General features: G+C 39.9%; 1 non-coding gene across 1 annotated transcript; it reads left to right on the top strand.

The window, feature by feature from the left end:
• Positions 1 to 8,698: 8,698 nt before the first annotated feature.
• Positions 8,699 to 8,771, top strand: TRNAG-UCC (transfer RNA glycine (anticodon UCC)). Its single transcript has one exon. It is a non-coding gene; the product is annotated as a tRNA-Gly (tRNA).
• Positions 8,772 to 10,377: the final 1,606 nt, after the last annotated feature.

Genomic DNA, 10,377 nt, shown 5'->3' with positions numbered 1-10,377 from the left:
AAGATTGACAGAGACAAGGAACATAGGAGGAATTAACTCTTGTCAGGATCAAAGTATAAACTTCAAAAAGTGAAAAACATGACGGTATGTTTGTCAAGTATGTCAGCATGCTTCAAAGACTTATTTAACTTACTAGCAATCAAAAGAATGCAAAATGATTCAGAGAATTATGTGAAAGATCGTGGTATGTGTGTATATGTCTGTGAGTGTGTCTATGTATGAAAAAAAGCTGGAATAAGATTACTAGGTTAGATCCGAAACTGGCTAATGTTTAGCCATTAGCTAAATGGCTAATTTGTAATAATCACAAATTATTGCCTTTGTGATTAACTCTAGCAGAGAAATCATTTTCACTTCTATCAGAAAAGAGTGAAGTAAGTCAGACAAAGACAAACATCATATCATTTATAGGTAGAATCTAAAAATTGACACAAATGAACTAATTTATAAAACAGAAACAGACTCACAGACAGAAAACAAACTTATGGGTGCCAAAGGCGAAAGGTGGGGGGGAGGGATAAATTAGGAGATTGGGATTAACATAGATACACTAATATATATAAAATAATCAGCAGGGATAACTGGATACTGGATAACACAGGGAACTCTACTCAACACTCTGTAATAACCTATATAGGAAAAGAATCCGAAAAATAATAGATATATGTCTATGTATAACTGAATCAAGTCGCTGAGACTTGAGACTTACACAACACTGTAAATCAACAATACCCCAATATAAAATAAAAATTAAATTTAAATTAAAAAGAAAAAAAAAGAAACACCTACTATATTCCCCTCAGGCCTTGGTGACCCAAGCTGGTGTCCCATCCCTGGAGCCTGAGTAGGCTTGGGTCTCAAGGCTGGACTACCCTGGGATTCAGGGAGTTAGAAAGGATGTGCCATCAAATAAGCCCCCCCCTTGGCCCTCTAGTGCCTGGTCCCCTCTGGATGGGACCACAATCTCCAGATTCAGGCGGGCCCTCTTACAGCTAAACCAAGCCCAGTGCACGCAAAGAAGGGTGGACTCTCTGGGCTGGAAGAGTTTTGAAAACTCACCCGGTCTCCACGTCTCCTGGTGGTGGGGTTCTCACCTCCAGCCTCCTTCCTTAGAATCGCCCCACCTCCAGACGAAAGCACCCTCAGTCTAGCGGTTTTCTAGGGGTTGGGTTTTGTCTGGGGAAAGGTGAAAAGTAAAGGGTAAGAAGTAATGAGACACAAGTCCTTGGGCCTTTGTTCTGGCACATTCCACTCTGACAACCCAGGAACACCACTTTCGCTAAGGCTCTGGTTGCCTGAGTAACCAGACCCGGACATGAAGAAATCCTGCCACCTTGTGGCTATTTCCCACAACAACAACTTTAAAACCTCGACTTACGGGCACTTCCATCTTCACAAGGCCTGAGGGGCTGTATATGACACCTGCCCTCAAGAAATGTCCTGGGGTAGGTCATCAAAAAACAATTCAAGGGACATCCCTTGTGGTCCAGTGGCTAAGACTCCAAGCTCCCAATGCAGGGGACCTGAGTTCGGGCCCCGGTCAGTGAACTAGACCCCACGTGCCACAACTAAGAGTTCGCATGCCGTAACTAAAAGATTCTGCATCCTGAAACTAAATAAAAAATCTCACATACTGCAACTAAAGATCCCGCACCGGCAACAAAGATCCCACGTGCTGCAACTAAGACCCAGCACAGCCAAATAAATAAATAAATAATTTTTAAAAAAGAAAAAAAAATTCAAAACCGGGTAGACTTTCAAGAGGTAAATTTTACTCACACTGTTTAAAAAGAGAAAACCACACAAAAAGATGCTCAACATCACTAATTAGAGAAACGCAAATCAAAAATACAACGAGGTATCACCTCGCACCAGTCAGAATGGCCAATCATCAAAAAGTCTACAAACGATAAGTGCAGGAGAGGGCATGGAGAAAAGGGAACCCTCCTATACTGTTTGGTGGGAATGTAAATTGATAATGGCCACTATGGAGAACCCTATGAAGGTTCCTTAAAAAACTGAAAATAGAGCTACCATATGATCCAGCAATCCCACTCCTGGGCATATATCAGGATAAACCATAATTCGAAAAGACACATGCACCCCAATGTTCACTGCAGCACTAGTTACAATAGCCAAGACATGGAAGCAACCACAATGTCCATCAACAGATGAATGGATAAAGAAGATGTGGTACATATACACAATGGAATATTACTCAGCCATAAAAAGGAATTAAATAATGCCATTTGCAGCAACACAGATGGACCTCAAGATTATAATACTAAGGGAAGTAAGTCAGACAGAGAAAGACAAATATAATGGTATCACTTATAGGTGGAATCTAAAAACTGATACAAATGAACTAATTTACAAAACAGAAAGAGACTCACAGACTTAGAAAACAAACTTATGGTTGCCAAAGGAGAAAGGTAGGGGTGGAGAGATAAATTAGCAATTGGGATTAACATAGACACACTAACATATATAAAATAGATCAGGGGTCCCCAAGCCCCAGGCCACGGACCCGTGCTGGTCCCGGCCTGTTAGGAACTGGGCCGCACAGCAGGAGGTGAGTGGCAGGCAAAAGAGTGAAGCTTCATTGCCGCTCCCCATCACTCACATTACCACCTGAACCATACCCCCGCGCCCGCCCTGTGGGTCACTGGCAGCAGGGGGGAGGTCAGTGGAAAAATTGTCTTCCATGAAATTGGTCCCTGGTGCCAAAAAGGTTGGGGACCACTGAAATAGATAATCAACAAGGGCCTACTGGATAGCACAGGGAACTCAACACTCTGTAATAACCTACATGGGGAAAAGAATCTGAAAAAAATTGATATACGTCTCACTGATCAAGTTGCTGTATACCTGAAACTAACACAATGTAAATCAACTATACTTCAACCTTTAAAATTAAAATAAATAAAAATAAAGACAAAATTATTTGTAGCTTATATATCTTCTATAATTAACATCTAACGTTACAGACTCTGGGCCCAATTCAATAATAAACAGTAAGTAAAATTATCTTTCCCTAGACCACTGATGACCCTTCAGAGGGTGTGGGGGACAATGCTGTAGTTTAGGGGTTTGTAAACTTTTTTCTGTAAAGGGCCAGATGGTAAATGTCTTAGGCCATGAGGGCAATGCAGTCTCTGTCGTAAGTACTCAATTCTGTTGTTGTAGAGTGAAAGCAGCCATAAATGATACATAAATAAATGCTATATTGCAACCATATCCCCATAAAACTTTATAAAAACAGGCACTGGGCCGGAATGGCCCACAAGCCACAGTCTGACAATCCCACTCTAGTTCAGTAGATCTTACCTCAGATTCTCAGCAGAATCACCAGGAATGCCTGTTGAATCACAGATTTCTAGGGCTCCACCCCGACAGTTTTTGACTCACGAGATCTTGAGTGGAACTTGGGAGTTTGTATTTATATCAAGTTCCAACGTACCGCTGATGCTGCTAGTCCAGGGCCACCTTTTGAAAAGCACTGCTCTAGTCTGATATATGTCATTGAAAGGGCACTTGGTAATCCTTCGGCCTTATTTTCAGGTTTTGGATCTTTTGTCTAAACAAAGCCAAGGTGAAGAACTCAGACTAGGACACACCAAGGTTTCCGTGCCAGAAGTAAGTTCAAGTGGAGTTCTTAGTACCTAGTTTCAAATATGTATCTGGAGGAGATAAAACATTTGGGAAACTCATCAAACTGACAGAACTGTACAAATGTTCAAGGAAAGGGAGTTTCCTGGTGGCCTAATGGTTAGGATTCCGGGCTCTCATTGCCATGGCCTGGGTTCAATCCCTGGTCAGGGAACTGAGATCCCCCAAGCTGCGCGGCCAGAAAAAAAAAAAAGAAAGAAAAAAAAATTCAAGGGAAGAACCTACAGAGAGAAGAAGGATTTAGGCTAGGACTTTTGCAGGAGTGCGAGAGAAGGTGAACAGGAGTCACAGAAATAAAGGCATGTTTAGAGAGCAGGAGAACACAGAAGTAGTGTCACAGAGGCAAAGGAAAAGGTCTCAAGTTTTCCTCGTCAACGTTTCCAAACACTTCAGTGTTTGGTGCTGTGTTGTGCCAAGTAAGCAAAGAAAAGTCTGGATCAGAAATCTCCTAGGGATGATAGTTTATCAACAAGATTAGAGGATAAGCAAGTAACTTCTTCAGTCTCCACATTTTATGTATACCAGCAGAGGGCTGCGATGGCAAAGGAATGCTAGTGATGCCTTTCGTTCTAGGCTTTCTGCACTCCTGTGCGCGGGAGTTAATTCCTCAGAGGCATTTGGGGGGAGAAGACTCTAGATAACTTAGCCTCCTTCCTTAATATCAGTTGGGTATTTTAGTTCAGGACAGTCTGATTGCTTGGGTGGGAGATGTGATGGAGCAAGATGGACTCTTTTGACTGCTTTGGGAAAAGAGGGTGGGGTCCAGTTTGGGATTTAGATTACAGGGTGTCTCTGTCATTAGAAGGCCACTCTTAACACAGGGTGCCTCACACTGAGCGTCATTAAAGATTCCAGAAAACAATCTGTTTTCCCCTCATCATCGATTAAGTATTAGTGTTTGAAAATGTGAAGCATAAACAAAAGTTGCGTAAGTAAAAACATACAAAAAGGTACACTTAGGTGTTCAGTCTATCTGTTCTGTCTCAGTTTGCTCAATCACCCTCTGCAGGTAACATTTTGTTTGCTTCTGGTTATCTCCCCTGTGTTTCTTTAGTGGAAAGAGACATACACTGTCCTGAAGTTCCTGCACGTCAGTTCATAGAAATCAGCTTCGTTTTTTGGTTTTGTTTTTTTTGAATAATTACATTGAGTGGCCATACCTCAGTTTATTCACCCAATTTCCTATGAATAGGCATTTAGCTTGTTTCCAATATTTTGCAATTACAAATAATGTCACAATGAATAACTGTGTGAATATTATTTTTGTATTGTCAGATATGTATCTTTGGGGTAAATTCCTAGGTAGGTATTATTAAGTGTGTGTAAAATACTGTGAATTGCCCTTGCGAGAGGTTATACTGTTTTGCACTCCCAGGAATAGTGAACACAGCTGTTTCTCCAACATCTCCACATCTCCTACAAAGTGTAGAATCAAGCTTTGAATTTTCTTCGTTCAGATGGGGAGAAATAGGATTTTGGTGTAATTTTAATTTGCATTTCTCCCTGAGGAAAACTGAACATACTTACATATGTTCAAGGGCTATTTTTATGTTTTACTTGTCTGTTCATGTTTTTTGCCTATTTATATTCTATAAGGATTTTAGTTCCCCCACCTCTATTTTAAGAGTTCTTCAAATATTAGGTATATCAGCTCTTTATCTGTGATACAACTACTATCTCTCAAACTTTTTGCTTGTCTTTTGGCTCTGCTTATGGTGCTTTTTGCCATCATGCTTTTTTTCCCCCAGTTATTTTTAGGTAGGTGAATATAAGATTTTTCTTTCATTGCATGTGGATTGAGTTAAAGTTAGAAAGCCTTTCCCCACTCAGACACAAAACAATTTTATGTCTTCGTTTAGTAATTCTACGGTTTCATATTTTATATTTAGGTCTGATACATTTGGAGTTGATTCCTGTGACTGATGTCAGGTATAGATCTAATTTTATCTTTACAAATAGCTATCAGTTGGTATAATCCCATTTTATACATATATGTATAAATATACACACATGTATGAATATATATATGTGTGTATATATATAACTTTTCTTATAGAAACAAGCATACAAGGCAGTAGGTGTTTCAGAAGTGGTCTAATTACACTAATATATTTAGAGTAGATAGCTAAACATACTTGAATAATCATGGGACTAGTATTTAAGGAATTTATGTAAATTAAAACTCCTTCCCGGAGGCTATGAAAACTTAAATCTGTGCAACGATTCCGTTTAGAAAGGACCCCACAGACTCAATTTCATTTACCACGTTTGTAACTCTACATCTAAGCAGGTTGTCCTTGACACCACACAGACAATGGAACCAAGGCTACAGAACAATAAATGACTTACAGAGTCATGGGATTAATAAATGGAGTAATCCAGCTCTTCTGCCTCTTTCCACGGTCTTCCACAGCATCCTGGCACCGCAGTTCTTGCATATGAAGATGCTCGTGGCTTTACAAAGCCCATTTAAGGAGGAGGTGGTGGCTAAGACGCTCATATCTTGCAAGGTAGGGTTGGACTAAGACTACTTTACTTGAAAGTTAATGCTCTCGAGATATTAAGCATCTACTGCAGTTAAAGAGCAGCAAAAGCTTTGGGAGTACAGCAAAAGATGTGGCCATCCCCAGCAATTCCACTCCTGGGTGCATACCCGAAAAAAATAAAAACACTAATTCGGAAAGATACATGCACCCAAATGTTCATAGCAGCATTATTTACAATTGCCAGATATGGAAGCAACCTAAGAATCCATCAACAGATGAATGGATAAAGAAGATGTGGTACATATATACAACGGACTACTACTCAGCCATTAAAAAGAAAGAAATTTTGACCTCTGCAGCAATGTGGATGGGCTTGGAGGGCATTATGCTAAGTGAAATAAGTTAGACAGAGAAAGACAAATGCTAGGGGATTAACCAGGGGGAATTCAAGAAGAGTGGACCAGGGCAGCACACAGACACAGGGAGACAGGAACACAAGGTGCAGGTGGCTGCTCCAGGCTCAGATATGATATCATTTATATGTGGAATCTAAAAAATACAACAAACCAGTGAATATAACCAAAAATGAGGCAGACTCATAAATATAGAGAACTAATGGTTACAGGGGTTGGGGAGTGGGAGGCACAAACTTCTGGGTGTAAGATAAGCTCAAGAATACACTGTACAACATGGGGAATAGAGCCAATATTTTGTAATCACTGTTAATGGAAAGTAACCTTTAAAAATTGTATAAAATTTTTTTAATTAAAAAAAGATTTGGTTATCACTTTTTTTTTTTTTTGCGGTACGCGGGCCTCTCACTATTGTGGCCTCTCCCGTTGCAGAGCACAGGCTCCGGACGCGCAGGCTCAGTGGCCATGGCTCACGGGCCCAGCCGCTCCGCGGCATGTGGGATCTCCCCGGACCGGGGCACAAACCCGGGTCCCCTGCATCGGCAGGCGGACTCTCAACCACTGCGCCACCAGGGAAGCCCTCACCTGTCATTTAAATAGTATTTCCCATCTGAGTAGGACTTGAAAAGACCAGAGTGCACACGCACAAAACACAGAATAATAGGAGACTAACCCAGGTAACTATTGGCAAAGTTGTAGCATTAAAGACAGAACACACTTTAACAGAAAATGTTTAGAAGAGTCACATCCTACAGGACGTCAACCAAAATTTCTGAACCAAAGCCTTGTTGTAAATTCTAAGGCAACACAGGACAAAATCAAATGACTGATTTTGGCTACTGGGTTATAATGGCAGTTCTGAGTGTGCTCAGAGGACCCCTAGAGGTCTTGAGAACTTTTCTGGGATTCCATAAAGTCAAAACTATTCTCATACAACTACTAAGAGGTCATCTGCCTTTTTCACTGTGTGAACATTTGTTTGCACTGCAGGTGGAGTAAAACTGCTAGCACTCTAGCACAAGGCAAGGCAGTGGCACCAAACTGAACTTGTAGTCAGCGTATTCTTCACCACTCTACCACTCTGTGGGAAAATATAAAGCCAAGTTCACTTAAGAATTCCCTTGATGAAGTAAAAATTAATTTCACTAAGTTGCAACCATTTAGTACCAGTTCTTCTAAAATTCTGTGTGAGGAAATGGAAGGACACGTGTACCACTTCTGCTGCTTACAGAAGTGTTTTTGTGCTATTGAGTGGTAAGCTGAACTGGCCACTTCTTCCACCAGGCTTACTTGAAAGAACTACTTGCAGCCCAACTGGTTTTTCAGATGTATTTGGCAGACATTTTCTCAGAAATGAGCGAAGTGAGCCTGTCAGTACAAGGAATAAAACTGACAGTATCTGTTACACTGATAAAAGTTGAACTTTCAAAAAATCAGAATCTTGGAAAATTTGTATCCATCATTCAGCCTGACAGTTTCCCACCACTTAATCTTTTCTAATGAGATCTGATAATAACTAAAAATATGTGATTTGGGGAGACATTTTATAATGGGACATGTCAATATTTGGAAGAACTCTGTAGTTCAGTGAACTGATATTTTCTAAATCCAGTGAATAATGTTACAAAATCACATAAAGGTAAAAATCCACTCAAAGGGCAAGAAAGACCAATGGATTCCACACTGCAATTAACCTTTAAAAAACTAACACTTGTCAAGCTTTAGTATCAGAAAAGGAAATTCACAATTATCTGGAAAAGCTATTAAAATACTCCTACTTTTTCCACCTATGTATTTGTGAGGCTGGATTTTCTTCCTGGAATTCAAATAGCACATCAGATCAGACGGAATACAGCAGATGAGAGAACCCAGTTGTCTTCCATTAAGCCAGGCATCAGAGCTTGTAAAAGTGTTCAACAACAGTACCCTTCTACATACTTTTAGTTTTGTAAAGTTGTTTCCTATAAAAAGTTACTTTAACATGTAATGGAATTACTATTGTTATTTATAAATGAATATTTTAAATTTTTCAGCTTTTATTTATTATATGGCAAATACAGATAAGTGACCACATTAACAATAATTCTTTGGGGTTCTTAATAAGTACAAATATAAAGGAGTCTTGGGAATTCCCTGGTGGTCCAGTGGTTAGGACTCAGCACTTCCACTGCCGAGGTCCCAGGTTCAATCCCTGGTTGGGGAACTAAGACCCCCCCAAGCCTTGCGCAGGGGGTGGGGGAAGGAGTCTTGTGACCAAAAGTTTTAAGAATCACCCATATTTGAATTTTAGAAAAAAATCTTAACCCAACATAAGACAGAAAAGAATTGTGACCAACTAATTCTAAACAGATTTTGGTGATACAATGAGATCAAGGTACTACTCTGCCCCAAACGTGTGTGTCTGTATATATTACTCTCCCTCCCTCTCTCTCTCTATATATAGTCATATTTTGAGAAATTGGAAGCATCATTATTTTATGATTATTTCTCAAAGTATAACTCTATCCATATATTCTCTAATTATCTGATTGAGAAATACCTTTTAAAAATCCTTGAATTGGGGCTTCCCTGGTGGCGCAGTGGTTGGGAGTCTGCCTGCCGATGCAGGGGACACGGGTTCGTGCCCCGGTCCGGGAGGATCCCACGTGCCACGGAGCGGCTGGGCCCGTGAGCCATGGCTGCTGAGCCTGCGCGCCCGGAGCCTGTGCTCCGCAACAGGAGAGGCCACAGCAGTGAGAGGCCCGCGTAGCACTAAAATAAATAAATAAATCCTTGAATTTCATATACCTCTTCACATTAATTACTTCATGTATTTTTTATTGTATGTATGGACTACAATTTTTCCTATAAGTCTCTGAAGTGATCATGATCACAGGATAACTCTTACACATATAGTGAGAATTCCATGATATCATTGTCTACAATCCTATTTCAGCATGGGGAACCACTATTTGATAAAGACATTAATAAGGTGCTACATGAAAGAGGAATTCCCGTATTCTGGCATTTTACCAGTTTAAAAAGCAAGTACTTTCTCTAAAACGAAAGCCCACATGCGAAAACTGTAACAGATATTACCATTTGGGCTACTGTTAAGTTCCACAACAGGCCTTATAAATTGATATCTGATAGTTTTAAAGAAGCAAAACTAACAAGTATTACACCAATCTTACACAAACTGTTTGTTTGTTTTAATATTTATTTATTTATTTGGCTGAGCCGGGTGTTAGCTGTGGCATGTGGGATCTAGTTCCGTGACCAGGGATCGAACCAGTGCATTAGGAGAGCAGAGTCTTCCCCACTGGACCACCAGGGAAGTCCCACAAACTCTTTACAAAGAAGGAATACTTTCCAACTTGATTTATGATTTCAACATAATCCTGATATCAAACACTGACAAAACCATGAAAATTACAGGACAATTTTTCTCAGGAGCATGATGTAAAATCCTAATAAAATATTAGCAAACCAAATCCAGCAATATAATAAAATACATCAAGATCAAGTTAATTTCAGGGATACAAAGTTGGCTTAATATTTCTAAAAGGTAATGTAACTGATACCACGAACAGAAAAATTATCTAATAAAAAAGCATTTTATAAAATTCAACACCCATTCATAAAACTTATGATATAAAGTAACTAGGAAAAAAGAGAACTTTCTTTCTGATAGAGTATCTACAAAAAGCATGCAGCAAATACACTCAATAGTGAAATTTAAAGCTTTCATTCTGAGATGGGCAACGAGATAAAGATGCTTCCTCTCTTCGGTTCTATAGAATCCTATACTGGAGCATAGGCGTCACAAA

The sequence above is a fragment of the Phocoena phocoena genome, chromosome 10 (genome assembly GCF_963924675.1).
Source record: "Phocoena phocoena chromosome 10, mPhoPho1.1, whole genome shotgun sequence".
Taxonomy (NCBI): Eukaryota; Metazoa; Chordata; class Mammalia; order Artiodactyla; family Phocoenidae; genus Phocoena; species Phocoena phocoena.
This window is presented reverse-complemented; position numbering and strand designations above follow the sequence as displayed.